The sequence below is a fragment of the Schistocerca serialis genome, chromosome 9 (assembly GCF_023864345.2).
Source record: "Schistocerca serialis cubense isolate TAMUIC-IGC-003099 chromosome 9, iqSchSeri2.2, whole genome shotgun sequence".
In the NCBI taxonomy this organism is placed as follows: Eukaryota; Metazoa; Arthropoda; class Insecta; order Orthoptera; family Acrididae; genus Schistocerca; species Schistocerca serialis.
Window position 1 is genome coordinate 500,492,069 of NC_064646.1, and position 22,991 is coordinate 500,515,059.

The following is a 22,991-nucleotide window of genomic DNA, read 5'->3' on the forward strand; positions in this document are numbered from 1 at the left end:
TGATCATCATCATTTCATCCCTATCGACGCGCAAGTCGCCGAAGTGGCGTCAAATCGAAAGACTTGCACCAGGCGAACGGTCTACCCGACGGGAGGCCCTCGTCACACGACATTTCATTTCATCAAAAAGTATTTCATCTGTTGTTTTTGATATTTAAAGTAACTTCTTGTATTAAAAAGTCTAACATAAGTATAAAAAATTATGTTCACTTCAGGGATGATTATCAACTAGAACGATCGAGGTGAACAGCTAAATTGTTTCGTTTACTAATTTTAGCATGAAGGAGGACTTGCTGTCCATTTTCTTTTGGGGGATAGGGAAGCAATAAACGTTAAAGGAATTTTTAAAAGTACAACAGTAAAAAGACTATTGCACGCTCATTTATTTGTTAGTGACAATAACAACAGGTGTTCGTATCAGATGTGCCGTATGACAATTAAGGAACCAGGTGGCTTAGGATGCAAACCAAAAGCAGCAGACAATAATAACAAATAATTCCACGCCCGGAGTCGAACAGTCTCGACCCACGACCCACCGAATTAGCGGGGTACCGCTATTACTACGTCTTGTATGAATGTATATACCGTACATTGCCATTCTCTCATGTCTATTTTCTACGGAAAAGTCTACGAATGACGCAATTTTGTCACAGATGTTTTTGTACAGTTATTTGCACAAGGAGCAGCAGTGTGCCGTCCGTAAGCGCAGGAATCGGTCACTCCGTACTTGGTCTGTTGCCTTTTTCACTGGAGTTCCGAGCGCCGTGTCCAGACAGGGCAGCGACACGCAGGAGCTGGGAGCTGAGTCTGCGACCCCTTTTTGCCACCCCTCGCCGGCGCTGGCTGTTAATTTCGTCGCAGATGCCGCCCCGTGCAAAAACTTCGACACAGCGATCCCGAAGCTCTGCCCTGCACGTATATCTTGTCACCCAGTGAAGATAAATAACAAGGACATCGTAACGACGCAACAGGGCTGCAAGTTTTCATAGTAAGAAATAACCAGTTTCTTTCCTACCCGGGAAGAGATGTCGTCTAGTTACTACTTGTAATAATGCCGCCCCATACGCAAATATTGATGTCGCAAGTGACGCTGGACTTTGTCATCTCCTATCATATTGCGAATGCTACAGAAAAAGTCTTAACAAAGATTAATTCACAGTTCACAAAAATCCGTTTTAATTACGTTTTGACCAAGATGCAAATTATATGTGCTTTCAGATACTATCATAATATGAGACATGTCTGTAGGAAGTAAAACACTCGATAATTTGTTAATAAACTATTCATCAAAACAATCAAAATTCCAACGCACGCAGGTTCGAATCCCGCCTCGGGCATGGATGTGTGTGATGTCCTTAGGTTATTTGGGTTTAAGTAGTTCCAAGTCTAGGGGACTGATGACCTCAGATGTTAAGTCCCATAGTGTTCAGAGCCATTTGAACCGATCAAAATTCTTATCATTTGTACTCAATTTAGGTCAAGTCGCTTTAAGCTGTGAAAAACAGTATGCGCCAAATGAAGTGATTCAGCCTTTCAAAATTTAAGAGATACCTAGAGACAGCAAAGGACTTGGAAGAGCAGTTGAACAGAATGGACAGTGTCTTGAAATGAGAGTATAAGATGAACATCAACAAAAGCAAAACAAGGATAATTGAATGTAGTCGAATTAAGTCGGGTGATGCTGAGGGAATTAGATTAGGAAATGAGACACCTAAAGTAGTAAATGAGTTTTGCTATTTGGGGAGCAAAATAACTGATGATGGTCGAAGTAGAGAGGATACAAAATGTAGAGAAGAGAAATTTGTTAACATCGAGTATAGATTTGTCAGGAAGTCGCTTCTGAAAGTATTTGTATGGAGTGTAGCCATGTATGGAAGGGAAACATGGACGATAAATAGTTTGGACAAGAAGAGAATAGAAGCTTTCGAAATGTGGTGCTACAGAAGAATGCTGAAGATTAGATGGGTAGATCACATAACTAATGAGGAGGTACTGAATAGAATTGGGGAGAAGAGAAGTTTGTGGCACAATTTGACAAGAAGAAGGGACCGTTTGGTAGTACATGTTCTGAGGCATCAGGGGATCACAAATTTAGCACTGGAGGGCAGCGTGGAGGGTAAAAATCGTAGAGGGAGAAAAATGGTTCAAACGGCTCTGAGCACTATGGGACTTAACATCTGAGGTCATCAGTCCCCTAGAACTTAGAACTACTTAAACCTAACTAACCTAAGGACATCACACACATTCATGCCCGAGGCAGGATTCGAATCTGCGACCGTAGCGGTCGCGCGGTTCCAGACAAGCGCCTAGAACCGCTCGGCCACCCTGGCCGACCGTAGAGGGAGATCAAGAGATGCATACACTAAGCAGATTCAGAAGGATGTAGGTTGCAGTAAGTACTGAGAGATGAAGAAGCTTGTACAGGATAGAGTAGCATGGAGAGCTGCATCAAACCAGTCTCAGGACTGAAGACCACAACAACAACAACAAAAAATGGATTAAATGCATCATTTATTATCTGTTGTCTGGCTCATTTTACAGGCATTTTTACAACTTTTCATTAGTTCGCTTTCTTGTTTGTTTATCTGTTCGGTACAAATTTTGCAGTTGACTTCCAGATGCGCTAGAGACTTGGGGTCTTCAACATAGCTCAGGAGTTGCTGACAGCCCAATATTATCTCGCTTTCGTGTCTGCTGTGTGGCGGAGGGTAGTTCGTGTACCCCTGCTATTTCCCGTCACAGTCGCGAATGTTTCAGGGTAACAACGGCTGCCGGTGAGTCGCCGCGCGAGCGCAAGCCTATCTGGTTTTTAGTTTCACGATCTTTTCGCGAGATACACGTAAGAGCACGGCGTATTCTGGCTGACTCAGGTGAAGAGAAACTGAAATAAACCTGAAATTTACCACGCGTTTCTGTTTCAACCGCATCAAAAGCTTGGTATTAACTGAAAAATTTAACATACACAAGACGAGAAAGAACATATAATTATTTAAGTAAAAAAACTTTTTAATATAATACGTTTTTACAACGGACTAAAAAGTATAAAATAATTTCTCTCGGCGCAGTACAGCTTCCTAATCCCCATACTGATAATCCTGAGAATCTGCACTTTTGAATTTTTAAAAGCTAATACAATACTTGCAGGGTTTTTAAGAAAAACGTGAGCCGCTTCGGAGAGATATCATTTACAAGGTGAACCACCCGTACAGCACTTATCTACTCACGCGCCCCAAGTTTAGAAGTGTAGTTATAGGTATTAAAAATTGATACACACCAGTTCGACAAGGAGACGGACCGTCCCAGATTCTCTTTAACCTGGTTTTAGATAAAATAGTAAAAACTGGAAAAACACATGACAAAACAGAGGCATAAAAGGTATGAACAAGGAAGAAGAAAACAAATCTGAAGTAAAACGTTTAGCCTCTGCGGAAGATATACCGTGGGTAATTGAAAGGTAGACGCAACTGTTATGCTTGATCTATTACACGGGATTGCTGAAAAGACTGGGCTAAAATATCTTATCAAAAAACCGAATATACGGAACACATCACAATAAAGAAAAATTTACGAAAACAAAGTATGGAAAAATTAAAAGAGTTCATTTTAAATACCTAGGATCCACGTCAACTGACTGGATGACACAACAAATAAAGAAATAGTAAAAAAGTTAGCATTTGCATACAAATTAAAACTAAACTACCACAATAAGAAATCAATAACGATCGAAGCGAAGATTACACACTATAATTCAGTTATTAGGACTCAAGGAACATATCGATCAGTGTGTCTAACACTGAATAAGAAAAACGAACTAAGAGAACTTAGAAAACCAGAGGGGAAAATACTTAGAAAAATTCTAGGTCCTGAGAAAAACGATGAAAATGTATGAATTAAAAAGTAGAAAAATGGTTCAAATGGCTCTGAGCACTATAGGGCTTAACATCTGAGGTCATCAGTCCCCTAGAACTTAACAACTACTTAAACCTAACTAACCTAAGGACATCACACACATCCATGCCCGAGGCAGGATTCGAACCTGCGACCGTAGCGGTCGCGCGGTTCTAGATCGAAGCGCCTAGCCGGCCGGAGTGGCCGAGCGGTTCTAGGCGCTACAGTCTGGAACCGTGCGGCCGCTACGATCGCAGGTTTGAATCCTGCCTCGGGCATGGATGTGTGTGATGTCCTTAGGTTAGTTAGGTTTAAGTAGTTCTAAGTTCTAGGGGACTGATGACGACAGCAGTTAGGTCCCATAGTGCTCAGAGCCATTTGAACCATTTGAAGCGCCTAGGACCGCTCGGCTCAGCGGGCAGCTAAAAGGAGAAATGAAGAGTTATGTAAAAATACAGAAAAAGTCACAGATACAATGAGGAAAAGACTGCTAAAATTGTATGAACATTTTTAAAAAATGGAAGAAACACGGATTACAAATAAAATTTGTAATTACGTTAGTAAACTGAAAGAAACTGTGCGATGGATAGAACCAATGAAGAAAGATGCGAACAAAATAGGTGTTACAGAAGAAATTACACGTGACTGGAGCTGCTCCAGACTACTGAGAAAAAAACCGGGAACTGCGAAGAAGATAAGCCAGAACCGCGATCAAAGAGAGTGTGGACAGACGATCAGAGACGAGCGGTTGTAGAGAAAATGAGGAAGTTCTAGGAAGAAAGGAAGAAAAATAAACAACATAAATCTTAAGTTGTTGCGGTCAATAGCTGGCCAAATTCATAAATAAAGAAAAATGATAATATCTCTATGGTGTTAGGAAAATGTACGTGGTTATGTGAAATTATTTTATAATTTTTAGTTCGCTTTAAAAATGTGTTGTATTAAAAAGTTGTTTACTTATATAATTATCTCTATGTTATTACCAATGATACGCTGGCGATCGGCTGTCCGTATGGCGAACCAATCCGCCAACGAATAACGCACCACAGAGCGTGAGAGCTTCTGTCAACGACTAAATCGGCTGAAAATCTGATTTCTTTGCAGATGCTGAATGACGACACTAGGGGAATACCTCATCGAAGCACACCTGCCACCGTACTAACGAAAGAGACAGAGAGAGCACATATCATTTGACTTTTCAAAGGCATTTCCAATCAGTTTTTATAGTCATATGTCAACAGTACTATTACGTACTGATTATCATTTCACACGTAGTGTCTAACATTAATTCTGAACAAGCAAGCCTTTACAACTGACAAGGGAAACTTCCCATCGCAACCCCCCCCCCTCCCTCCTCTAGATTTAGTGGTAATATGGATCAGTGTACAGCCCGATCCAAACTGAACACAGAAGAATGAAAGCAGAAAGAAAGTGTACTCAATTGTGAAAAAGTGGACAAGAGAAACAGTGAACGGTCGAAGGACTAGAAATGCGATACAGAGCAGCCTAACGCAACAGCCGCACCGTGGGCAAGTGGCCACCCTGTTGGATGGTCTGCCATGCGGGCGAGCCGCGTTCAAATCTCTCTCGTGCTCTTTATGCACATTTTTCCGCTGTTCGCGCTATTCAAATTTGTCCCTCTGTCGTGGTGTAACGTCCGTTTGCAACAGCGCGGTGTAAGGCAGGGACTTATAATGACAAATGATTCTGCACAATTACTCTATTAGCATCGAAAAGAAGTGACTTTCGAATGGCAACCGCAAACATTTGATGACAAGGCGACAACTCAACCGAATCCTCCACCGGATAACGCATCCGGTGTGTCATAGACGAGAGCAGTGACAATTCGTGTGTAATATGATAAGAATGTCTTACCGACACACCTAACTTGTACGCCTGGAAAATGAGTGAGATATGTCCCCTTGCCCGATATAGGTGTTCGTATGACTGTGATCACTCTCAAGGAAATGATGAAAACATAACAGTCTGTCACATAAGCTGCAACAAATGAGCGCAACAGTTTCACAATCACACAGTTTCTCTGTGGTGCTCTGTCGAAACATATTTTTTTAACGTTCCGTTTTGGAAGTTTACTCTTGAATTCCTTCGTTAAAATACAGTTCAGACCCGTCTCTTTGTTGCTTTTATTTCTGTGAAACGTATGTGTGGTATCTCGCCTGCTCTCACTATTCATCACGTTTACTTGCGACGGTAACGTATTCTTACCACAGACTCAAATTCTATAACCAGTGTATAATATGACAACTGCCAAGACTACAGAAAAGAGGACAAACATTTCAATGAGCGGACAGGCACTTGTGAAAAAAATAAATAAATAAAGGGCACGAGGGAGGGAATTAAAGGCGCAGCTCGCCCGCTTAGCAGTCCAACAGCGAGACTCTTTACCCAAGACGCACTTGTTGTGTCCGGCTGCTCTAAATTGTACTTGTTGCTCTTGAACCGTTCACTGTTTCTAAATTTCCTTTTTCTCACAGTTCACTACACCTTCTTTTTGTTTTCATGTTTTATCTCTGTTCAGCTGGTGACGGGCTATGCACTGAACCATCTTACCATTAAATCTGAGTGGGGTGCGATGGGCAGTTTCCCCTGTCAGAAAGATTCATCGCAAGAAGCTACTAGAAGTGGAGTGTACTGAGGAGAGCGGTGGTTTATAAACTGAACTGCCAAAGAAACTGGTATAGGCGTCCTTATTCAAATACAGAGAGATGTAAATAGGCAGCGTGGTGTGCGTACTGTAAGACCTTCGGTACACATACCATCAGATTATTTGACTTGTCGCTCTAACGAAGTAGGCGAGTGTCAGCAATATGTCTCGTGGTCTTATCGTGGCGTGTTTATCTTCCGCCGTTAGGTCAGACGATAGAAATGCCACTTGCACGCTTAGAGTAGCAGATTGACGGTGACCAACCTTAAACAGAACTTCATTAATTTTCGCTCTCATTTATTAATATAATAACAAGCATAAAAATAACTTAACTTGGTTCTGGATGCTATTTACAATTGACAATCTGAAGTTCCTTTGGTCTTGGTGCGTTAATCTTATTCTCACATATCTCTGATACTTGGCAAAGTGTCAATACATTTCTCTTCATGGCTATGTACAGGAATATGATAATCTTATTAGGAGCAGACTGAAACTTGACTAAAGACTAATGCAGACTGACTAATCGGAGGTCTGTACACTCGTTATAATACCCCGCGCGTTCAGGTATCACTGTGCGAGTGTGATCTGCGAGGAGAAAAGGTTCTACGTTAGCAGCAATCTCATTGGCTGCATTACATATTAACACGCGGATCGGCGGAAGCAGAATTTGGTCCGTCTCTAAGACAGTGCCGTCTCGTAGTGTGGAGACGGACGAGCGCTGCGCCTGCGCTGTTGTGCTTAGCGGGGCGCGCTCTAGCGGGAAAGTTGTGTACGCGCCGACTACGCGGAACTATGTACACAACAGGCAGAATAGGACGCTGCGATCGGCAACGCCTATATACGAGGACGAGTGTGTGGCGCAGTTGTTAGATGGGTTACTGCTGCTGCAGTTGCAGGTTATGAAGATTTAAGTGAGTTTGAACATAGTGTTATAGTTGGCGCACGAGTGATGGGACACAGCATCTTCGAGATAGCGATGAAGTGGAGATTTTCCCGTACGACCGTTTCACGACTGCACCGTGAATATCAGGAATCCGGCGAAACATCAAATCTCCGACATCGTTGCGGCCGGAAAAGAATCCTGCAACAACGGGACCAACGACGACTCAAGAGAATCGTTGAACGAGACAAAAGTGGAAACCTTCCGCAGACTGCTGCAGAAATCAATGCTGGGCCATCAACAAGTGTCAGCGTCCGAACTATTCAACGAAATATCATCGATACAGGCTTTCAGAGCCGAAGGCCCAGTCGTGTACCCCTAGTGACTGCAAAACACAAAGCTTTACGCCTCGCCTGGGACCGTCAATACCGACATTGGACTGTTGGTGACAGGAAACATGTAGCCCGGTTGGACGAGTCTGTTTAGAACTGTATCGAGCTGATGGACGTGTTCGAGTATAGAGACAACCTCATGAATCCATGGACCCTGCATGTCAGCAGGGCACTGTTCAAGCTGCTGGAGGCTCTGTAGTGGCGTGTGCAGCTGGAGTGATATGGGAATCCCGATGCGTCCAGATACTAGTCTGACAGGTGACATATACGTAAGCATCCTGTCTGACCAGCTGCATCCATTCATTTCCGTTGTGCATTCCGACGGACCTGGGCAATTCCAGCAGGACAATGTGACACCCCACACGTCCAGAATTGCTCCAGGAACACTCTTCTGAGTTTAAGCACTTCCGCTGGGCACCATACTCCCCAAACATGTACATTACTGAGCATATCTGGGATGCCTTGCAAAGTGCTGCTCAGAAGAGATCTTCCAGCCCCTCGTTCTCTCACGGATTTACGGACAGCCCTGCAAGAATCACGGTGTCAGTTCCCTCCAGCACTACTTGAGACATTAGTCGAGTTCATGCCACGTCGTGGTGCGGCACTTCTGTGAGCTGGGGGAGGTCCTACATGATATTACGAAGGTGTACGGGTTTCTTTGGTTCTTCAGTGTAAATAAAACGTTCGATCGATACGCGACGAGAAAATGGAGGGGGTCAGAGGAAGAGCAGTTCGTTTCATCACTGGTTCGCTTTGTATGGACGACAGCGTCACGGTCTTTCAAACTACAAAAGAGGCGTTGTGTTTGACGGTGAGGTTTGCAGTTAAAAATCCGAGAGTGCATGTGCCTACGTATACGTCGCCAAAAGGTCATGAAGGTTAACATTAGAGAGATTGTGCGGAAGATCGGCAGGGGGTGTTTTGGTGTGCCTCGTTCGCGACTCCATCAGGAAAGAGGGCAAACGACACGACGTACAGCTGCACACGAGCAGAGTTTCTCCAGAACTGGCTCCAGACCGGCCCGCGCCACTCGCCGCCGGCGCTCAACTCAATCTGGCGCATGTGACGTGTCACTTCTGACGTCACGTGCGGAGCCCCGCCCTCGGGCAGTTTTGATGGCACCGGCTCCACCACCACACTATTCTGGGCCGCCGGCCGCACGCCACACGGCAGCCCTCACGCTGCGCCTACGTTAAACGGAAGGTTTCCTGCCGGTCTACCTGTTACCTGTGTTAGGAAAGCGGACGCTCTCGGAATGCAGGTCGCACTCGCGGAGGGCGTGCAACCTCGGTACGTCGCCACATTTCCGCAGCTCCACCGTCGTCGTCATTGTGGCAGGTGCAAGTGGGGATGAGCTATGTTAACTGAGAAGCCTAGCATCAGCCACTCCCGGAATTTCACTCCCTAAGCTTACACACTACTTACTCTGACTAAAAATAACTTACACCCATAACCGAGGGAGGAGTCGAAACTCCGACGGGGGGAGGCGTGGAAACTTTGGCTAGATGCCCGAGACCGCACTGCTACCTCGTGCTATGATGAAGGAACCACGTCATCGCTGGCCTGGCTGGTAAACACCTGCTGAAGGCACGACTTTTATACAGGACTGCGCGCCACTCCATACTCTCTCTGGGCCACATCGTTGCTGATCCACCACTTCCGTCGTGCCTGGCCTCCCAGGTTGGCAGTCTTCAGTATGCGTGATTGTTGCTGATGTTCCACTTCGTCAGACATGCCAGACGACAACATCAGACGGCAATGTCTCAACATACGCTCTGATACGCTGTACAGTGCTGTTCACAACATTCTCCCTTGACTGAATGACGACCGACATGTTGAGCATTTGTTCTGAAAGCCAATTGTTACGCTAATTATTGGTAATTAGGACCAACGACCTCAGCAGTTTGGTCCCATAGGAACTTACCACAAATTTCCAATTTACCGTTACGCTGACAGTTTGAAAAGCAGCACCCCTCATTTCCGACCACGATCGATGTGGTAAATCCGTACCGCGCAATTTTCGATGGCCCAATTCTGCAGTTGTGCGTGTGTGTTCTCATGCGGCGTCCCTGACGAGTTGTACAGCACAGTCTGTTGGTCGGTTGTTTTCGCCACTAAAACCCTATGTCATGTAAGGCCGGTCTAGTCAAGTTTTACCGCTCTAAGTATATTATTCCGTCAATGAGTGTATTTTAAAATGTTAACGAATTTTTGAATCACCCTGTACAAAGACATATACTTAGACACTTTAAACATTAGGAAGTTATTCAACAATTCAGCGATTGTACACCATATATTTGATGATATATCTGTGCATCTAGCGGATTATGCACATATGAAAATGGGAACTACACTACTGAACATTAAAATTACTACACCACGAAGATGACTTGCTACAGACGCGAAATTTAACCGACAGGAAGAAGATGCTGTGATATGCAAATGATTAGCTTTTCAGACCATTCACACAAGGTTGGCGACCGTGGCGGCACCTACAACGTGCTGACATGAGGAAAGTTTCCAACCGATTTCTCATACACAAACAAGGATTGACCGGCGTTGCCTGGCGAAACGTTTTTGTGATGCCTCGTGTAAGGAGGAGAAATGCGTACCATCACGTTTCCGACTTTGATAAATGTCGGATTGTAGCCTATCGCGATTGCGGTTTATCGTATCGCGACATTTCTGCTGGCGTTGGTCGAGATCCAATGACTGTTAGCAGAATATGGAATCGGTGGCTTCAGGAGCGTAATACGGAACGTCGTGCTGGATCCCAACGGCCTCGCATCACTAGCAGTCGAGATGACAGGCATCTTATCCGCATGGCTGTAACGGATCGTGCAGCCACGTCTCGATCTCTGAGTCAACAGACGGGGACGTTTGCAAGACAACAACCATCTGCACGGACACTTCGACGACGTTTGCAGCAGCATGGACTATCAGCTCGGAGACCGTGGCTGCGGTTACCCTTGACGCTTCATCACAGACAGGAGCGCCTGAGATGGTGCACTCAACGACGAACCTGGCTGCACGAATGGCAAAACGTCATTTTTTCGGATGAATCCAGGTTCTGTTTACAGCATCGTGATGGTAGCATCCGTGTGTGGCGACATCGCGGTGAACGCACATTTGACACGTGTATTCGTCATCGACATACTGGCGTATCGCCCGGCGTGATGGTATGGGGTGCCATTGGTTACACGTCTCGATCACCTCTTGTTCTCATTGACGGCACTTAGAACAGTGGACGTTACATTCCACATGTGTTATGACCCGTGGCTCTACCCCTCATTCGATCCCTGTGAAACCCTACATTTCAGCAGGATAATGCACGACCCATGTTGCAGGTCCTGCACGGGCCTTTCTGGATACAGAAAATGTTCGACTACTGCCCTGGCCAGCACATTCTCTAGATGTCTCGCCAACTGAAAACATCTGCTGAATGGTGGCCGAGCAACTGACTCGTCACAATACGCCAGTCACTACTCTTGATGAATTGTGGTGTCGTGTTGAAGCTGCATGGGCAGCTGTACCTGCACACGCCATCCAAGCTCAGTTTGACTCAATGCCCAGGCGTATCAAGCCCGTTATTACGGACAGAGGTGGTTGTTCTGGGTACTGATTTCTCAGGATCTGTGCACCCAAATTTCGTGAAAAAGTAATCACATGTCAGTTCTAGTATAATATATTTGTCCAATGAATACCCGTTTATCATCAGCATTTCTTCTTCGTGTAGCAATTTTAATGACCAGTAGTGTAGTTGCCCAAAACCGGCACTCTGAATATTTTTATGTATCTCGGCGAATTGGACGAAATAAAGTTTTATACAAACAGTGCCAAGGTTGCATACTACGAATTGGAACGTGTGAAATTTTAAAAAAAATTAAGAGTTGTATTATTTTTTTGTATGCATACATCTATATCATGCACCGAAGGCTACCTGACGCTCTGTGGTGGATGGGTATTTTTGAACTTCTGGTACCACGACATGCACCCCCCTTTCCCCGTTCCGATCACGAAGGATGAACGATTGATTGTCTGTACGACATCAAATTTGTCTAATTTTCTCATCGTCACCATTTCGTGAGACATGCGTAGGAGGAAGCAGTATGTTCCTGGCCTCGTCTTGGAACGTACGCTCTAGAAATTTCCACTGTAGCCCGGTCCGTGACAGTCACAACGCCTCTCTTGTAGTGCCTGAGGATCTCAGGATCTCCGTAACGTTCACGCACCGAGTAAACGACACACTGGCCACACGCGCCGCTCGTCGTGGGATCTTGTCCACCTCTTCTATTAATCTAATCTGGTAAGGATTCCACACTGACAAGCAGTACTCAAGACTAGGGCCGAACGAGTAGTTTACAAGACAGTTCTTCCGTGGGTGAATTAAATTCCTGAAAATTCTTCCAACGAATGTCGTCCTGCCGTCTGCTTTTCTTGCAATTTGTGTTACGTGGTCATTCCACTTCAGGTGACACTGGGTGGCAGTAAGCCTAGGGAATTTATAGCAGCTGCCGTCTGCGGTGATTCATCGCCCACCGTGTGATGGCAGAGCGGCGCGCCTCTTCGCCTACCTGTGCGCACTACGTTGTGTTTATTGACGCTCTGGGCCAACTGCCAGTTCCTGCACCAAATGTCGATTCTCTACACATATCCTGTGTTGCAACCTTAGTACAGACAACGCACCACCGTCCGCGAATAGCCTCACGGAGTTTCCAGCGTTATCCACTAGATCATTAATACACAGGACTATTACAAATGATTCACTCGTTGTCAAAGTTATGTAGTCTCCGAAGTATTACATGTCCAAATGTAACTGATGCATGAATAGAACTGTAAATTGTCCAAATCTGCACTGTCCCCACCAACTGGTGTTACGAGTGCAGTGCGTTGACAGAATGGCGACAAGCAAGTTTTTGGAATACGCGAGACGTTCCATTTATCTAGGTGGGGTAATCGCCACAGCGGGAGCGTAAGGGGTACTGAGAATTCTCACGAAATTGGGACGCGTAAACGAGATTCGCCGAAGGTTTGTGTTTTCAGTACAGTGTTACGGACGAAGACATATGGAATTTTTTTTTCCTGTGAGAAGAATGACCGGTACCTTTTACCTCGATATACAGAGGGGTTCAAAAAACGTATCCAATGTTTCAAAGTCCATAACTGGCAAATTAATTGACGGAGTTGTCTCATCTTTGGTAGTGTAATAGCTTGTAGTTCCGGCAATCGCCACACAAGCGTTGTATTGAGTTGTTTTGTTGTCAGATGACAGTCGCCAGATAGTCAGTGTTTTGTTCTTAGTTGTACCCAGGTACTCGAGTAAACATGGCTGCCGCAAGGGTTGCATTCGATGAAAGGAAGTCAGTTTTGAAGTGGTATTTAAGTACGAAAACATTAATGAGGTTCAAAGGCAATGGGGAAATGAGTATCAAACAGAGCCACCGACACGTTTAACGATTCGTCGCATTCGAGACAAATTTGAAGCCGAAGGCTGTATTAAAGATGTACACAAACAACGATCTGGACGACCTGTAACAGTAACAAGTCCAGCTAACTCCCGTCGTGTGTTACAACAATTCACTCGCTCACCACAGAAGCCTGCCAGACAGTGTGCCCGTGAAACTGGAGTGAGTCGCTCAAGTATTCGGCGAATTTTGAAGACAGCAAAGTGGAAGTGCTACATACCACAATTGCTACACGCAATGAACGAGGACGACCCAGATCGTAGAATGGAGTACTGCGAGTGGTTTACTAACATGGTGCGCAACGATGAAGAGTTTGCAGGGATGAATGTGTGGTCTGATGAGGCACAGTTCAAACTCAATGGTACAGTAAATCGCCACAATTGCATCTACTGGGCCGCCGAAAATCCGAACGTCCACGTAGACAAAGTCATGAATTTGCCAGGAGTAAATGTGTGGTGTGGTTTGTCTTAGCGGGGCTTAATTGGGCGATTCTTCTTTGACGGCACAATTACCGGTGAGGTGTACCTTCAGAAGCTTCAGACATCCATTTTACCTGCCATCTGAGACTTGTATGGTGACGGTAGCGTTTACTTTCAACAAGATGGTGCCCCAACCCCACTACCAAAATCGTATTAGGGCGTATCTCGACGAAAATCTACCAGGAAGATGGATAGGCCGTAGAGGTGCTGTGGAGTATCCACCACGTTCCCCAGACCTAACTCCTCTGGACTTTTACCTGTGGGGAAACGCTAAAGGACGTCGTTTATCGACAAAAGCCACGCACATTGGATGAACTTTGAGAATCCATCGTACATTCATGTACAAATATCCAACTGAACACGTTGCACTCAGTAGTTTGTGCTGCAGTTCGGCGGCATCGTTTGTGTGTGGATGTTAATGGTGACCATTTCCAACACCTACAGTGATATCTTTAAGTTGGACTTTAAGCTACACTTTCACCAAAAATGAGGCAGCTCCGTCAATTTGTTTGCAAGTTATGGACTTTTAAACAGTGGATGTATTTTCTTGCAACCCTCTGTATTGTAGCTGGGTTGTTTCCACAACAGACTGCTCGCTTTTTCTGGTGGCCCTCCCGCGGACACGGTCATGTTTCGAGTACATGCAAACAGAAAACTCTACCAGCCGTTCAAAAATTCTAATACTTACACAAGTGAAATAACTTAAGATGACTGCCGTATAAATCTTGAGATACATCATATTTGTTGTCCCGTGTGGAGGAAAATTATGAGGCAAATTCTTCCACAAAGGTGAGAAGGGGACAGTAGCACCTCTCCAAATCAATGTCACAAGAGACTTGGCAGAAATTCCAACTAGGCTGGATCAAATGGCTCTGAGCACTATGCGACTTAACTTCTGAGGTCATCAGTCGCCTAGAACTTAGAACTAATTAAACCTAACTAACCTAAGGACATCACACACATCCATGCCCGAGGCAGGATTCGAACCTGCGACCGTAGCGGTCGCTCGGTTCCAGACTGTAGCGTCTAGAACCGCACGGCCACTCCGGCCGGCTCCAACTAGGCCTGTATTACACTGTAAAATAGCTTTGCGAGACGTATTTTATAAATACCGTTCTATAAAATCATTAAGAATGTGCTAGAGTACTTCATTATACGAGGGTTATTCCAAAAGTAAGGTCCGATTCGCCGTAACTATTGAAATTTGGCGCCAATGACAAAACACGCATGCGCGCCGACTCCCGGCAAGCCTTGCGCGTCAAACGCCGCCATTCGCTTTGTTACTGTTGCTGAGTGTAGTTCACAGTGTCACTTTACAATGTTTAAGACAATTGATCAGCCCGCCGATTGTGAAGTAAGGGCAGTGATACGGTTTTTGTCTGCAAGAAACAATTCAGCGGCGGAAAGCCATCGGCAGATTACTGAAGTGTACGGTCCTAACATAATGAGCGACAGTAAAGTGCGCAAGTGGGTGCGAGCTTTTAATGAAGGACGGGATAATGTGCACGATGAACCACGGTGTGGCCGACCATCAGTGATTTCAGACGATTTGGTCAATGCGGTTGACAAAAAAATTCGTGAAGATCGCCGATTCACTATTACAGACGTAGACATGCATTTTCCGAATGTGAGTAGAACAACTTTGTACAGAATTGTGTCTGAACATTTGAAGTTTCACAAATTATGTGCCCGTTGGGTTCCCAGGCTGCTTACTGAGCCCCAACGAATGAAAAGAATGGCTTTTGCTCTTGATTTTTTGGAGCGATATCATAAGGAAGGTGACAGTCTTTTAGACAATGTTGTCACAGGGGACGAGACATGGGTTTCTCACATCACTCCAGAGTCTAAACGTCAGTCAATGCAATGGCGTCACACGTCATCGCCAGTCAAGGTCAAGGCAAAGCAGACAATCTCAACACGTAAGGTTATGGCGACTGTGTTCTGGGATAGACGTGGAGTATTGTTAGTCGACTTTATGGAGAGAGGAACAACGATTAATAAAGCCGCCTACTGCGCTACCCTGACTAAACTTCGACGTGCAATCCAGAATAAGCGACGTGGTCTTTTGTCGTCTGGAATCTTGTTGTTGCATGACAATGCCAGACCCCACACTGCAAATGAAACGCAAGCTCTGATCAAGAAATTTGGATGGGAACAGATGGACCATCCTCCTTACAGTCCGGACCTGGCGCCAAGTGATTTCCACCTGTTCCGTTACTTAAAGGAGTTTCTCGGCGGCAAGCGCTTCGACACAGATGATGAAGTGAAAGAAGCAGTTAAGGACTGGTTATCGTCACAGGCGGCCGATTTCTATAACATGGGCATTCAAAAGCTTGTTGAACGATGTGACAAATGTTTAAATAAGTATGGAAGTTATGTAGAAAAATAGATAAAGATGTAAGGAATGTAAATAAAACAATTGTTTTGAAAAAACATTTTAGTTTGGATTTTTTTTTTTTTATAACCGGACCTTACTTTTGGAATAACCCTCGTATCTTTAAAACATTGTGTCGTCGCCTTAGCTTTTACAAAAGTGGCAATTGACTCTTTCGTATCATGTCGTCAACATGATTATTAAACGGAATCCGCTAAATTTCGGTTAGACGATGAATCACACAAATCTAAAGGCCGTGAATTCAACTAAATACGTAGAGATTGCAGTTACGAGTAACTTAAACTGGAAGGATCACAGGGATAATGCTGTGTGGAAAGCGAACCACAGACTGTGATTCGTTGGCAGAACACTTGGAAAATGGAACAGGTTTACTAATGAGATTGCCTGCACTGACCGTTCTCTTCAAGAGTATTGCTGTGCGGTTTTGGATCCGCATTAGATAGGACTGATGGAGGACATCGAAAAACTTCAATGAAGGGCAACTCGTTTCGTATTATAGAGAGACACGGTAGAAAGTGTCACGGATATCATACACGAATTGGGTTGACAATTATTAAAACAACGGCGTTTTTCGTTGCAGCAGGATCTTTTAATTAAATTTCAATCAACAACTTACTCCTCTGAATGTGAAAATATTTTGTTGCTGCCCTCCGACACAGGGAGAAATGATCATAATAATCAAATAAGAGAAATCAGAGCTCGCACAGGAGTGAAGTGTTCGTTTTCACGCTAGCTGTTCGAAAGTGGGACGTGAGTGTGGTTCGGTGAGCCCTCTGCAAGGCAATTAACTGTTAATTGCCGAGTAATCATGTCGATGTAGATGTTCGTCAAAGATCAGTGACAGTATAACGTAGGCCTTCGACAGGGTCGAAGACAGAAAATGTGAAGTAGCCTTTGCCAAGAAAACATCCCACCGTTCAGCTGACGTTATTCGGGGAAACCAAAGTGAGATAAAATGTGAATGAGATCGAAGATCTATGCTGCCGACTATAAAGCAGTGCAGTATCTTATGCACTAACCTGTCGTCCATGTTCATGTATGGTCACGAAGTGTAAAAGAGTTGTGATTTAATTACAACTGCCAATCTTTGTAAGTAAAGCAAACCCAATGAGCTGTACTTAAAAAGAGTTCCTACATATGGTACTCGTAGGTATAAGACAGAAGGCCTACGTAACAGTTCCGTTTCATATTTCAACAAATTGTTACACCGGGATTTTTGTAAGGGTTCATCACTAATGTTGCAGCCATAGGATACTACGTTTTGTGAAGTGCACTATTTTACATTTTTGAACATTTAAAACAAGTTTCCAACCTTTGCACCACTTTGGTATCTTATCAACAAGTGACTGGATCTTCGAGCATCTTTTTTCTGACAGTACTTAGTTATAGATAACTGCATCATTTGGTGAAGTGCTAAAAGGTTACTATTAACAAGTTACTTCTCCATCTGTCGACAACTCTCTACCTAAGATAACATGCTGCATCCTAACAAAACATCCTCAGTTGATACATAATTTTCGTTTGGTAGGACTATAAGATCATAGTTTTCACGAGGGTTATCGGTAAAGCAATGTAGAACAATTCAGATGTGTTTGGAAAATTTTGTAATCCCTGTGCGCTAACTGCGAATTGTGTCATCGCCATCTCCCACGTTATCGCCGATCGAGAGATTTTAGCACGCTACAGTACTACGGAACTGCCTTGTTTGTTCAATAAGAACAATTTGTGGCGGACTAAGGCTGTACACTGAAGAAATGGATGCAACAGATGTGCACTGAAGCTAGAAAACGACTTGACTGCAGCAAATAACGAACTGTTAGAATCGTAAGCATTACCAGTGGGTTCAACGGGATAAATGAGAATTTGGCGATAATAAATCCTATAGGAAAGACAGGTTTCAATATTATAATCAACAACTTTGTTTTATCAATGATGTATCTGTCAGACTATCTTCACTCGCATTGGGTTTCGATGGACACAACGTGTAAACACGGGGGAAAGGTTGCACACAGGATCCGTCTGCCCTACATCAGTGCTGCTAATACAAGAGTACACTGATCGTGGCGCCATACCACGTACCGGGACTCCCCACAAATTACCGAGCGAGGTGGCACACTGGACGAAGGTTCAATCCCGCCTCCGGCCATCCTCATTTAGGTTTTCCGTGATTTCCCTAAATCTTTTCAAGCAAGTGCCGGGATGGTTCCTTTGAAAGGGCCTTCCCAATCCTTCCCTAACCCGAGCTTGCGCTCCGTCTCTAATGACCTCGTTGTCGACGGAACGTTAAACACTACCCACCACCACCACCACCACCACCAGCCCACAAATTCTCCGAACTGGAAGCAACTGTGGCCACACACACACTACTGAATGAGCAACGGGAAAACATGTAACTGAGCTGCAACCGCGCTCGTTTGTTCAGATTCTGGTAGTAAACAGGGCAATCAGTAGAGATGAGGGTAGTTCTCTGACCTGTACAAGAGAGCAACGACGAGTGGGCGCAGGAAACACTGGCTGGCGCCTGCCGCGTCCCCCCCCCCCTCTCCATATCTCTCTCTCTCTCTCTCTCTCTCTCTCTCTCTCTCTCACACACACACACACACACACACAGAAGCCTGCCTTACCTGTCTCCGGTAAGCTGTGCTCCGCCCTTCACGCCGAGAAGCTGCTACGCTGTTGAGAGTCCAGGCAGTTCCTTATGTACGTAATTCTGTTTCTACCAACCTCGTAGAGGAAGTTCCACTTTGCGTCCACTACAACTGTTACACGCCTGCTGTACCATATGCATCCTCGGTACGTCGGAGATGTCACAAGACGTCACCCTGGAGGTTATGCACATACACTGACGTCGCAGAAGGTCCAGCACATACCACCGTACCTTTCTACACACTGCAGTTTACTTATCAAACTAACATGCGACTGTGCGCAAGAAAGCTGTAGTAACAGTAAGTGAACTCTGTCCTTCCTAAGTGAGACACACAATCAATTTCACACGTACATATCACGGTAGAAACTGACACACAAAAGATGATAGCCACAGATCCAGAACCGTTAAGTTCGTTTTAAAATCTTCCGTGATCCGCAACATTCACATTGCTGAGCGTTTTCAAGCAACAGCGCTTCGAATTACATCTCCGAGCTGCGACCACAGCAGTAAATGCGAAGGTTATGCAGTCCACCGGAGAGGGAAGAGAAACAAAGTCACGCGCCGTCTCCTCGGGCACGACTGTCCCACGCCAGACGCACACGACCTGCAATGGCGCTCTCTGCACAGCTACTGAAGGTAGCGAGCTGCCGCCGATCAGATGCGAGAGATTCCGGGCGCGTAACGGCGTCGCGCATGCGCGGTGCAGCGTCCCCCCCCCCCCCCCCCGCCATTCCCGGCCAGGGCGGCGCCTGCCCCCACCACACGTCTGCTAATAACTGGTCCAAGAGCGGGCGTAAGCAAGTTACACGCCGGCTGCGTTCCCTTAGCGTCTCCGCGAGCGCTGCTGGGCCAAAAATTAAATGCCTGGCCAGGAGGAGCGGTTGGTGCCGGGAGCCTCGCTAACAGCGTAATAAAACGCAGCGAGAATTGAGGCAGCGACGCAGACTGGAGCGCCCTCACAGCCTCTGTGGCGCCGCCGTGTGATACGCGCACAGAGCGCGATGTGGAGCGACTAACTTTTGAACCAACGGTCAAAGTATGTTCGGAGATAATTATAAGACGACGACAAGGATCAACACCTTATTGAAGCTTTCAATTATATTTACATAATTTATACCTTAATATTTCTTTCTATCCTTTTTTCATTCGTATGTTCTTACTACGCTCTTGTTACTGGGAATTTACCGCCACTGGTGTTTAATTTTTATGAGGAAGAAGGAATTAATCAAACGGCAAAAACAGGAACAGGGATAAAAATGCTATGGAATCATACGATATTAACGCTGGCAGATAAATTTCCACTATGATCGACAGAAAGCAATATTTAATTTGGCTCTTTAATAAAATGGAACATGTGCCAGCTGATGGCTACTGTACGTAAACCAAAAGGCGATTATGCTCGACGGCTAAACATCGGATTTTGTCAAGTGGCTCTCGATGTGATGCACGAGTTTTCCCATCTCAAAGGCAGACGAGATAAACAAGGCAGATGCAAGAAAAACACACTAGCAACGACAACCCAATGCAAGAGCAAGATCAAGACGTTATGTGTTGGTTAAACATGTATACAAAGTACTAAACATGAAACATCCGAGATGATCACCACTGCCATCATCCACGTGTTTATCATCTACTGCTGGATACAGGGCTCACCGAAACGTCTCCATACATAGAGATCTTCAGTTTTTTGCATGCACACTCGACCCTTTTTTTTCTTTATGCCGTCAATCCACTTTATGTTAGGCTGTCGTCTAGACGGAGGAACTAAAAACAACATATATGACAGTTTTCTTCTTCTTCCGTGTCCGGATGCACCAATTATATCTTCCCTTCCCAGAAATTAGCAACGTAGATTGCTTTGTCATTGACTTTCAAAATATCATCTTTAGTGCATGTCATAGACATATCTGGGCAGATCAGTAGGTGGTCCAAGTCCTGTATTGCTCCGCATTCACACCTGTCGCCATCACTGTAACCCCATTTAAATAGGTTTGATTTGCACCCAGTTACTCCAGTGCGCAGCCGGTTTAATGACCTCCAAGTTGTAAAAGGTAGTTGAAATCCTGTAGATCCCTCCTCAAGTAGATCCATTGTGGAGTGTGGCACCATTTCTTCCCAAAGAGATAGCCGCCTTGCGGCGGGTTTGGTGACGAGCTCTTCAGTAGTTTCAATGAAACTCCTGCGGGATTTCAGCCGGACACGTTGTTTTCGGTGCATATGCAACGGGTGTCGAGGATCATTCTTTTGTTTTGATCTTTCGATCTCGGCGGCTACTTGTCTGCGGATAGTGGGTGGTGCTATGCCTATGATGGGGTAAATGATGTCTGTGGGAGTTGGTTTGAGGCATCCTGTGGCAATACGTACAGTTTCGTTTACGGCGACGTCAACTTGCTTAGTGTGAGCAGAGTTCCTCCAAACTGGCGCCGCATATTCCGCTGCTGAGATACTCAGCACCAGACCCGTGGTGCGCAAAACATGTGGTTGAGCTCCCCACGATGAACCTGTTAGCTTCCGCAGTATGTTGTTCCTGGCACAGACCTTTTTTTTAGTGTTGTGACAGTGCTGCTTAAAAGTAAGTGCTCTGTCCAATGTTACTCCCAGGTATTTTGGGCTGTTTGTATGTTTCAGCTCTTCCCCTTGCCACATGACTCGGAGTTTCCGTTTGGCTTGTTTGTTCCTAAGATGGAAGGTGGATACTTGAGATTTACTAGGGTTTGGTTTGAGATTATTGCCGTCGTAATAGGTAGCAAGTTATATATGACAGTAGAACTGAAGATCAGTTACAGTATGCCAAAAATAATGTACAATCCTTATGTCAGTGGGAGAATACAAAATATAAATGATGAATATGAATACTTAGGGCAACTGAAAACAATTGATCAGTTTGCGATGTGAAGCTGCAAAAATATATTAAAAGCTAGACGGACAAACAGCAGTGTGAAGTAAGAGAGTATTAGGAAAACAAAATAAGAATAAAATGTAGACGAAAGAGACGAGGAAGGAAGCACGTCGAAATCGACATCATTAGAGAAACAACGCTCTTTGTTGATGCTTTGGTTGGAGAACAAATCGAGGCTCACCAAATGGTGGCAGGACTGCCTCTGACATTCAAAATATCGTCAATCCAAACTACTGAAAAGCGCTATGCGGCACATTACACCATTTCTGGAAAGCAATCTCTTCTATTTCCCCGACAGATTCCGGAAGACGGATCGATGACCTAGCAGTTCGGACCCTTCCCCCCTCCGCCCCCCTCCTCTTTAAGCCAACCAACCACCCGGAGCAAGAAAACGAGTCCTTAATTGGTTTTATGGTACATCGATAATACTATATAAAGACAAGACGTTGTTACCAAACTCTTGAACGACTTTTTCAAATTTTTACACGATATTCTAATAAAATTTCAGACCAACATAGGCTACACATTTTGAATACCAATAAAAAATGACAAAAGTTGCTAGCAAGGATCTCGAAACGTTCTTGACTGATTTACTTGTAATTTTACACAATACTGTACTGAACTTCCGGAAACACATATGCTATGTACTTTTTACACAAACATGTAGAGGTTTTCCGTTAAAAGCGACTGCGACAAAGAAAATGTTTTGCTACAGTGCGTTCTGAAAAAGTACGGTTTAGTTTTCCTTGACGCAGTCAGTTTTAACTACGATAGCAGGGCACTTAAAACATTAGACAAATTGTTTCTTCCATTTATAATCTTTCTCCTTATATATACGAGGGTTGAACTTTAATAGTGGCAACAATTTATTTACAGCTCCTACAAAACAGATACGTGTTTCAAAGATTTACTGATCTTCAAAGTAGTCACCAGCATTGTGTATAACCCGTTGCCAGCGATGTGGAAGGCGTAGGACACTCTTAGCAGTGCCAGTTGTGTTGACAGTTCGAGCGGCGCGGTCTATTGCCCGACAAATTTGTAGCAGTTCTGAAGCGAATGCCGTGAGGTGTTTCCTTCAGTTTAGAAATCGAGTTGAAATAACGAGGGCTTAAGTCAGGGGAGTGCAGTAGGTGGTACAGCACATAGCAGCCCCATCAGTCAAACAAATCTGTAACAGCTTGCACTGTACGTGCTTGAGCATTGTCCTGCAAAATGATGGTTAGGTCCTGCAGAAAGTGCCATCACTTCTGTCTCTATGGTGTTCGTTTTTGGAACACAACC

The 22,991-nt window shown here is 44.8% G+C and overlaps 1 protein-coding gene across 4 annotated transcripts in view; it reads right to left on the minus strand.

The window, feature by feature from the left end:
* The window catches only part of LOC126419062 (uncharacterized), a 1,102,766-nt gene that overhangs the window by 539,692 nt on the left and 540,083 nt on the right, over nt 1–22,991 (minus strand). The window contains exon 1 of one of the 4 annotated variants that reach the window (XR_007575930.1): nt 18,789–19,417. The exons of 2 other annotated variants lie outside the window; for them this stretch is intronic. The gene's annotated coding sequence lies outside the window, so the exon portion shown is untranslated. Of the gene's footprint in view, nt 1–18,788; nt 19,419–22,991 lie in introns of those variants that run through there. One more of the 4 variants, XR_007575932.1, reaches the window with a different exon arrangement.